This window comes from Oncorhynchus keta, chromosome 14 (genome assembly GCF_023373465.1).
Source record: "Oncorhynchus keta strain PuntledgeMale-10-30-2019 chromosome 14, Oket_V2, whole genome shotgun sequence".
Taxonomy (NCBI): domain Eukaryota; kingdom Metazoa; phylum Chordata; class Actinopteri; order Salmoniformes; family Salmonidae; genus Oncorhynchus; species Oncorhynchus keta.
The window spans coordinates 43,161,285-43,170,640 of NC_068434.1; the positions used below are offsets into that span (position 1 = coordinate 43,161,285).

Below are 9,356 nucleotides of genomic sequence, written 5' to 3' on the forward strand. Positions count from 1 at the left end.
CAGAGACAGAAGAGGAAAATGTAGAGAGGAGGGAGCGAAAGGATTCCAGGTCCGCAGGGAGGCGAGTTTTCCTCCATTTCCGCTCGGCTAACCATAGACATCATGTTACACAGTAACCATAGACATCATGTTACACAGTAACCATAGACATCATGTTACATAGTAACCATAGACATCATGTTACATAGTAAACATAGACATCATGTTACATAGTAACCATAGACATCATGTTACATAGTTAGTAATTATGTAATTATATAGTGTGGTATAGAGTATAACATCTAATCAGGGAACATTCAAATGTTCCACAAAAACATTTGAGAAAGGAGCATGATTTAGATGCAATGATATACTGATATGCTTTAATGTTTTGTGAATCAGCTTTTAATATTATTTGTTTGTTTATTTGAGGTTTTCTTTACATTCTGCAACTGGTGTAAAGTGTCCTTAAGTCTGGTTCACCAGCTGGATCTCTCTCTGTCTACAATGGAGTAGCAGTTAGCCTTGGATAGTGACCTTTAGTTTTTATGATTACTACTACCTTTTATTATTACTACATTGGTGTAGATATATAATATTTATGTCGTCTTGGTGTAACTTGGTCTGAATCATAGAAATAGAATTTATAGAACATATGTTTACTAATGTACATTTAAGTCATTGAGCAAATGCACTTATCTAGAGCGACTTACACTGAGTGTGTCAGAACATTCATGTAATGTATACCAGCCAAAAAGCCAAAGGGACGTGACACGTACACGCCAAAATACATAACAAATAGACCTATAGACTTCAGAATTAATATATTCTGTATACTCATGGCTTAATGTTAATTATTCCATGCAGTAGTCAATTCTCTCTGAATAACCTCAAGAAGGTTCAACCATGTCCATTCTGCTTTGTGATTTTCATAGAGAGGCAGTGTCCATGTTCTCATGACCACAGGAGCTCTTATTGGTTCAGCCTCAGCACACAGATCAAAATGAGATACTGCAGATCAGAGAACACACAGAGACATCTACCCTATTTAATTGATAATGCCCGAGAAGCCGGTGTTTGGAGGATATATTGGCACGGGGGTTGTTAGGCCCGAGAAGAAATCGAGGGAGGGCAAACCGTGCCAATATATCCTCCAAACACTGACTTCAAGGGCAGTATCAATTTTATACAACGGGTTACCAACATATTCATATAATGACTAATTCATACTATTTCATCCTTCCACAAAATATAGTCACGACACAAATGTAGGGTTGCCACGCAAGCTGGCTGGTCATTCATGCTATCGGTTCGGTTGCCAGAGACGGTATCGGTTCGGTTCCCAGTCTTTCATGTCTTCTTGTTCTGTATCTATGGACGTGACCCAGTCGTTCGTTCTAAATGTTCCATTGCCATTGTTCCAGTTCCATTGCCATACTGGCTGGAAAAGTTCTTATCCCATGCTTTGCTAGCTAGCCAACTACTGCTAACGTACATTCACGTCAAACAGTGCAGCCAGAATAACAACAGTAGTGCATTTGCATTTGTTTAAGCTGTTTTCTAGTGACATTTATTTGGATGCATCCATAACAATAAGCTAATGAGGCGCAATTTCGCCTGGTATAGAAAATGTGCTTTCTCGCCAGGACACTGCCAGTCAGAGGAACTAGCCAAAAACACAGCTAAAAGAATCACTTCAAACTAAAGCTGGAAAGACTGCAAACTAGCTGCACTTCGTTTCATTTGACCTTTTTTTTCAATTGACATTTCTTTGTATATATATATATATACAGAAAATGAAGCCAGCGGATTCACTATTTCGACTGGATGAGAAAAGCTGACTGCCTGTCTGTCTAGTCCCGACTCCCAACACGTTCATTACTATGGGACAGCTGGAGATTGAATTTTAATGTTGAAACTATGTTGCAAATGTCGCAGAGACAGACAGCAAAGTTTATACAAATCTCCGCTGTTTAAAACTAAACTTTAGAATAAAAGAAATGTAAGATAATGTGTAGATGCTTTTTATAGTGGAGATCAAGTTCATAAATTGCCTGGCTGGGCTGATGAGACAGTAGACTGCGCAGTCAGATGAAACAGAGTAAATAAGAATTTTAACATCATAGATTTAGCCGGTGATAACTTGTGGAATAGACACCGGCTGTAATGTGCTTTTAACCAATCAGCATTCAGGATTAGACCCAAACGTTGTAGAATTTAAAGAAAGTACATGATACACACCCTGACATACAGACAGGCACAAGCAAGGGCAATACAAATGGTGCACACTGTAAAAAAGCCAACTTAACCAATTGATTTATCAGTGTTATTCTCTGCGTTTGTTGGATTCAGAAGGAAAATAAATGGGTGAACGTTTGTTAACTCAACAAACTTTTCTCACAGTGAGCTGAATGTATAAAAACTTGTTGAGTCTAATTACAATTTCATGTTTGTTTTTGGAAGTCAACACTGTATGTTGGTTCAGCTATATTCCCATATATGGAGCAAACTCACAACCCTATTGCAGCTGGTTGCCTTACAATTGGCATTACAATTTGTTACTGTAATTGAATTATACCAATGTGTTTTCATTAATTGAATTCCCTCGATCTATTTTATGTAAGATTCTTGTTTGCATAAAATAGACGGAGACCAGTCTTATCAATAATAGGTAACAGAATTTATTCTCAGAGCGCGCTGCCACGTTACCACGAGCAACAGTTTATATACAATAACATGACGTCATTTCATTGCTTAAAAAATGTATCTCCTCCTCCAGACCGGGACAAAGGGAACTTTAAAAGTTCATTCAAAGTTCATTCTGACCCCCCAGCACATACACAGGACACACAACAAAACTGAATTAACTTTTGACTCCTCACCATTATCGATCACCACTTAGCCGACAGTTCTAATTAACAGAAAACCTAGGAATGCACTCACTGCCTTATCTAAAACACCCCAGAGCTCAGTTTCGTCAGTTCAACCATAGGTTAACTACCTTATCTGTTTACTTAATCCACAAACCATTCCTTTCTTCCTAGTTGGAATGGTGTTCATTAACTTTAATTATTCCTTGTCCGTGTCGCACAATCACAAAGTTTAATTAGTTACAGTTCCATTTAAAATGATTTGTTCAGTCATTTAATCATAATTTTCCGAAACACAATTGTACGTTGAATTGTTTTTTAAGACCTGTGTTTTTTAAGGTACATTGATTGGTTGATTAATCTTATGCTACACCAACATAAGTAACATACACCTCTCAACTCAAAGTGCAATGTAGCCTAGTTTAATTTCAACACAGGTGTATAGCGAGATAAAGTCAAGTTGAATTTGAAATGTGTTGATTGATCCATACACTTGTATTACAATGATGAGACTGCTTATCATTTTTCTAAGGAGTCGAGGAGGCCTTGTTTATCAAATCAGATCAATGATCACTCACACTGCCAAAGTAGAAGAAGAGAGGATGAGAAGTGGAGTACAATAAAGTTGACCATTGCGATGTAGATTAGTTGCCCTTGGCTGGGAAGCTGATCCTAGATCTGTGCCGACAGGCAAGTAGCAGGGAAGATATGAGGGGAGGGGTTCTCAATTGTAGACACCTTTAGTTAGTTAATGAGTGCAGGGCTGGATAGATGAGGGTATAAAGACAAGCAGGGAGCTGTGGCTGACTCTACTGTCACTGTCTTATAGTCACCATGTCTTTCTCAGGGAAATACCAGATGGAGTCACATGAGAACTTTGAGTCTTTCATGGAGGCTGTTGGTAAGTCTTGCAGTTGGGTTTGTACATTTGATTAGACTTGGGGTGTTAATTTCTGAAGTCGTAGTCCTTTCAGTAATGAAGATCAACTGCGAATGCAATGGGTACTTGAAATGGTGTTAGGTTTTTTTGAACAACTTTCACTGAATGTTTAATTTAAGACCTAACACTGCTAGTTTGGTTTGGGCTAACTATTTTGAACTTCCAGCACCAATGGGATTGTTAAATGATTTGCCTAGGCATTAATGATTTATTGTGTCATTGAGATTCAAACCTATGCTCTTCTGTCCTCTATCCATGGAATTAATCCACTGTGCCACCAGGATGGAGTTGTCATGCATTAGTTTTGTAACTCATTGAAAGTAGATAAATTTAGTCTATTCAGACAATTTCAACAGGAACAAGCACTCATTAAGATCAGGTGTGGCCAACTACTGTGTTCAACACACTTAAGAAAAGATGGCGTTTGTTGAAGCTGAGAACGGAATGTGTTTTGATCAATGTTTTTTTATGGCAAGTTCTTAGTGTTCTGAGAACATGACTTTAACTGTAACTATGAGAACCTACAGAACATTATGCTGAAGCACTGACATTCCCACAGGAGAATATTTAAAGTCAGCTGAACAACTTGAGAACATTCCCAATGTAAAATGACTAATGTTCCTAGAACTTTACCTTAAATTAAATGGTTAGAACTTTCAGGAAATATTCTGATCAAATAATGAAATGCCAAGAAAATAACATTTTGTCAAATTCCTTAATGAGAATGTTCCAAAGCCAAGCAACTGTCCTGCACCATAATGTGGTATGCAAAATAACCAAGCCCTAAAACGTATGGTCCTCAGAATGTTATGTGCTAGCTGGGAATGCATTCAGATCATTGTGTTGCCATATTATAGTGCATCAGCGCTTTACTTCAGCAGTAATACTTCAGTGTTCATGTCTCACTTCATGAACTTTTGTAGTACTAAAAAGCACCGCATATGACTCTCTCGCTGCCGCAAACATGTAGGTCTCCCTGATGAGCTTATCCAGGAGGGCAAAGACCTCAAGAGCATCTCTGAGATTGAGGAGACTGGAGACCACTTCAAGGTGACTGTCACCACGGGGACAAAGATCCTCACCAACTCCTTCACCATTGGCCAGGAGACGGAGCTCGAGTCGCCGACCGGGGGGATGGTCAATGTGGGTGGCGCATGTCACAACCCAACCATGAGTTTCATACATGTAGCCTGGGTTTATCCATCTCCCTACATATACAGCCAGTATCTAACTAAACTATAAGTTCAGCTGATATGGGGTCACTATGGTTAGTTCAGGTCCCAGTGATGTTGTGGGAGGACTGACTTTCGTTGGCAGAATCTCCTCTGCTCTTAGGGACTGGGCGCACAGTTATGTCTCAAAACCAACTCACACACCTGACTGGGCGCACAGTTATGTCTCAAAACCAACACACACCTGATGCACACTGTCACACTTTTTTTTTATACTTCTCCATATATGGCCATCCAACTTGGGCCTGTTGGTGACCACTGCTTTCAGATCTAACCGTTGACCTCTCCTGTTTCAGGCTGTCAGGTGATGAGGGAAGGTAACAAGCTGAAATGCGGCCATCCTGAATGGGATCGAATATGTCACAGAACTTACAGACGCAAACACCCACTCGTTAATAAAATGTGAAAGGCAACGTGAGTCTGGGGCATATGGCTGGGGGTTTCACGACGTGACTGCTTTACACAATTTCAGGGTTATTTTATAGCATTAACAAAATGGTTAGTCTATGACAGTGCCGTGAACGCAATTCAACAGTTTGCTGCCGCCAATGTTCTAAGTACATGCTGACCCCACCGCTCGTTCACCCACGTCGCAAAATAAATGTACGTGTTATTCAATCATTGCACCCACACAGCTCGCGCGCCTCAGCAAGCATCTGCGTGGCCAGGTGCTAAAATAGAAATTGGAAATTGTTCAATTTGATGTGCTGCAAGTCTGGCCTCTCCAATCTCCTCATTGGTACTTAGGAGCATATACCCATGTGGGTGATTGAAAGACCAATCTTGGAAGGTGACAATCAAATCAGCCAATCAGAGGGAAGCAACTCGGGTGACATTTTCCTAAGGCTGGACTTAACTGACCACAGCCTTCCTATCGAGTCCACCAATGAGCTGCAAGTGATGCTAGGGTTCCATGGGTTAACTTGAGAGATTGGATAATAGGATTTGTAGTTCAGTTACCCACCCATTTACTGACCTCCTTCAGTATATAGGCAACATCACTGGAAGGGAACTTGCTCAGAATTTCACTCTTTGACATTTCATGTATGGCAAATATTGGAGTTAAATTCTTAGCGAGATGGGACCCTGAGCACCCAAATCAAATGAGATAATTGAAAACAGCAGGTCTGGGACAAGGTGGCATGTCCGGTGAACAAGTCAGGGTTCCATAGCCGCAGGCAGAACAGTTGAAACTGGAGCAGCAGTACAACCAGGTGGACTGGGGACAGTCATCAGGCCAGGTAGTCCTGAGACATGGTCCTACTGCTCACGTCCTCCGGGAGGGGAGCGAGGGAGAGCGCTTTGACGCTGCAGTGCCTTGCCGTTCACCTTCGCACCCCTGGGCCAGACTACACTCAATCGTAGGACCTACTGAAGAGATGAGTCTAAAGTAAAGACTTAAAGGTTGAGGCCGAGTCTGCGTCTCTCACATCGATAGGCAGACCATTCCATAAAAATGGAGCTCTATTGGAGAAGTCCCTGCCTCCAGCTGGTTGCTTAGAAATTCTAGGGATAATAAGGAGACCTACGTCTTGTGACTGTAGCGTACGTGTAGGTCAAAAGCAAATCAAATCAAATGTATTTATATAGCCCTTCGTGCATCATCTCAAAGTGCTGTACAGAAACCCAGCCTAAAACCCCAAACAGCAAGCAATGCAGGTGTAGAAGCATGGTGGCTCGGAAAAACTCCCTACAAAGGCCAAAACCTAGGAAGAAACCTAGAGAGGAACCAGGCTATGAGGGGTGGCTATTCCTCTTCTGGCTGTGCCGGGTGGAGAATATAACAGAACATGGCCAAGATGTTCAAATGTTCATAAATGACCAGCATGGTCAAATAATAATAATCACAGGCAGAATAGTTGAAACTGGAGCAGCATCCATCTATGGAGAAACAAAAAAATGACCTCTTTAAAATGTAAATATAATCAGATTCTCTCAGCTAAAATTGCTAAATCTTTTCTCTATGCCAAGCAAAAATATTTTGAGTTAGGTGACAAACCACACAAATTACTCGCCAGACAACTTCGAAAAAAAGTGAGTGACCGAATGATTCACAAAGTTAAATCTGCATCTGGGGAATTACTCTCTTCACCCAGAGACATCAATGACAGATTCCGTCAGTTTTATGAGACTCTATATACATCTAAAGCGGACCCTAACCCTTTAATTATGCAAAAAAAAATTGAGGACTGTAATCTTCCTGCCCTGAACCAGGAAGATTCTAACTTCCTGAATACATTTGAGAAACAATGAAATCTCTAAAGAGTGGCAAGACGCCGGGCCCAGATGGATACCCTGGTGACTTCTATAAAACATTCAGCAACATGCTCTCTCCCTACATGCACAAAATGTTGGTTCAGGCCAATGAGGATGGAGCTCCTTTGACCAAGTTGAGTGGCCCTATCTATTCAAGGTCCTACATAAATGTAATATTGGAGATGGGTTCATAAATTGGATCCAGCTTTTATATAGGAACCCATGTGCCAGAATATTCACTAACCAATCATTGTCGCCCCGATCTATGCTCTTCGCCCTAATTATCGAACCGCTCGCTCAGACGATTAGATTCCATGCAGCAATACACGGCTATAATACTAAAGATACTCTAAATAAGATTTCCCTATATGCAGATGACATCCTCCTCTATGTAACAGAACCCAAGGCTAGTATCCCAGCTATTCTTGATGTGATCAATTTGTTTGGTACCTTCTCGGGATACAGAACAAATTGGAACGAGTGAATTAATGCCCATACGGTCGCAAAACACCTCCTGGCTAGAACATCTCCCAGTTAAGTTATCTTCAGAAAAAAGTACCTACCTAGGAATTGTAGTTGTCAAACAATACTCCTTACATACCCTGTTAAGTCTACCCCCTACTTTTTCGAAAAATTCTGTTAAAAATCGTGCAACATTTCAGCATCCTGCTACTCATGCCAGGAATATAGTATATGCATATGATTAGTATCTAACGTTTCTAAAACTGGTTAAATCACGGCTGTGACTATAACATAACGTGTGTTTCATCGAAAAGAAAAACTGATCACTGAAATCTGAAAAATATATCAATGCACCACTTGCATGTATTGTCTATTGGAAAGCAAATTAGATGGGGCTGAGAGTCCTACAGCTTCCACACGATGTCGTCAGTCTTGTCAATTGCCTGCGCTTTGTTTCTTGGTCAAACGAGTAAGAGAGAGCCCATTCCTTCCGGTCTCCGACAGGATGTTTTGGAGTAGACATTTCTGAACATGATTTCAAGACGTGGAGTTATTGAATACACATCGCCCCGTGATCAATTTGATAGATTATTAACATTTACTAATACCTAAAGTTGGATTACAAAAGTATTTCGAGGTGTTTTGTGAAAGTTTATCGTCGACTTTTTAAATTTTATGACGTTGCGTTTTAAAACGGTGTTTTTTCCTTGATCACACACTCTTCATAGATTGATATTTAGGGTATATATGGACCGATTTAATTGAAAAAAAGACCCAATAGTGATGTTTATGGGACATCTAGGAGTGCCAACAAAGAAGATCGTCAAAGGTAATGAATGTTTTATATTTTATTTCTGCGTTTTGTGTAGCGCCGGCTATGCTAATTATTTTGTTTACGTCCCCTTCGGGTATTTCGGGGTGTTGCATGCTATCAGATAATAGCTTCTCATGCTTTCACCGAAAAGCATTTTAAAAATCTCACTTGTTGGCTGGATTCACAACGAGTGTAGCTTTAATTCAGTACCCTGCATGTGTGTTTTAATGAACGTTTGAGTTTTAACGAGTGATATTAGCATTTAGCGTAGCGCATTTGCATTTCCAGATGGCTAGATGGGACGCATGCGTGTCGGGTCGACGTAAGAGGTTTTAAGGGAACATTTTGACATTCGCCATATGGTTAGTGAGAAAGACCACATTGCAAATGTACGGTCCCTTACTCGACGTCCGAAAACGTTTGTAAAATTCGCAGACGGCGTCGGGCCGTGCGGCAGGGCCGGATCGTCCGGAAAGTCATCAAACGAACTCTCTCGGACATTCGGTTTCCGTTTTATAAAATAATCAAATTTTGGTCATTTTTCCGCTGTCCCGGTAAATCCCACAAGAGGGCGAATGTAATCATATTGCAAATGTACAAAACATCACGAATCACGACGTGGCCTTATCTCCTAAACGGAAAATATTTCGAAGCTGAAACTTGGTGAGCATAGGTTTGGCATAATGGGCAGTTGGCCCTGAACAAAATGGCGTCTCAACGGTTTTTGAGATATGGCCATTTTTCTGGGATTAAAGGTCCAAAATGAAAATAGAGCAATAATTTTTCCACTTCACGTCAAAGTA

General features: G+C 40.6%; 1 pseudogene; it reads left to right on the plus strand.

The window, feature by feature from the left end:
- The first annotated feature begins 3,582 nt into the window (after nt 1–3,582).
- On the plus strand, nt 3,583–5,794 carry LOC127907074 (fatty acid-binding protein, liver-type-like; annotated as a pseudogene).
- The last annotated feature ends 3,562 nt before the right edge of the window (nt 5,795–9,356 follow it).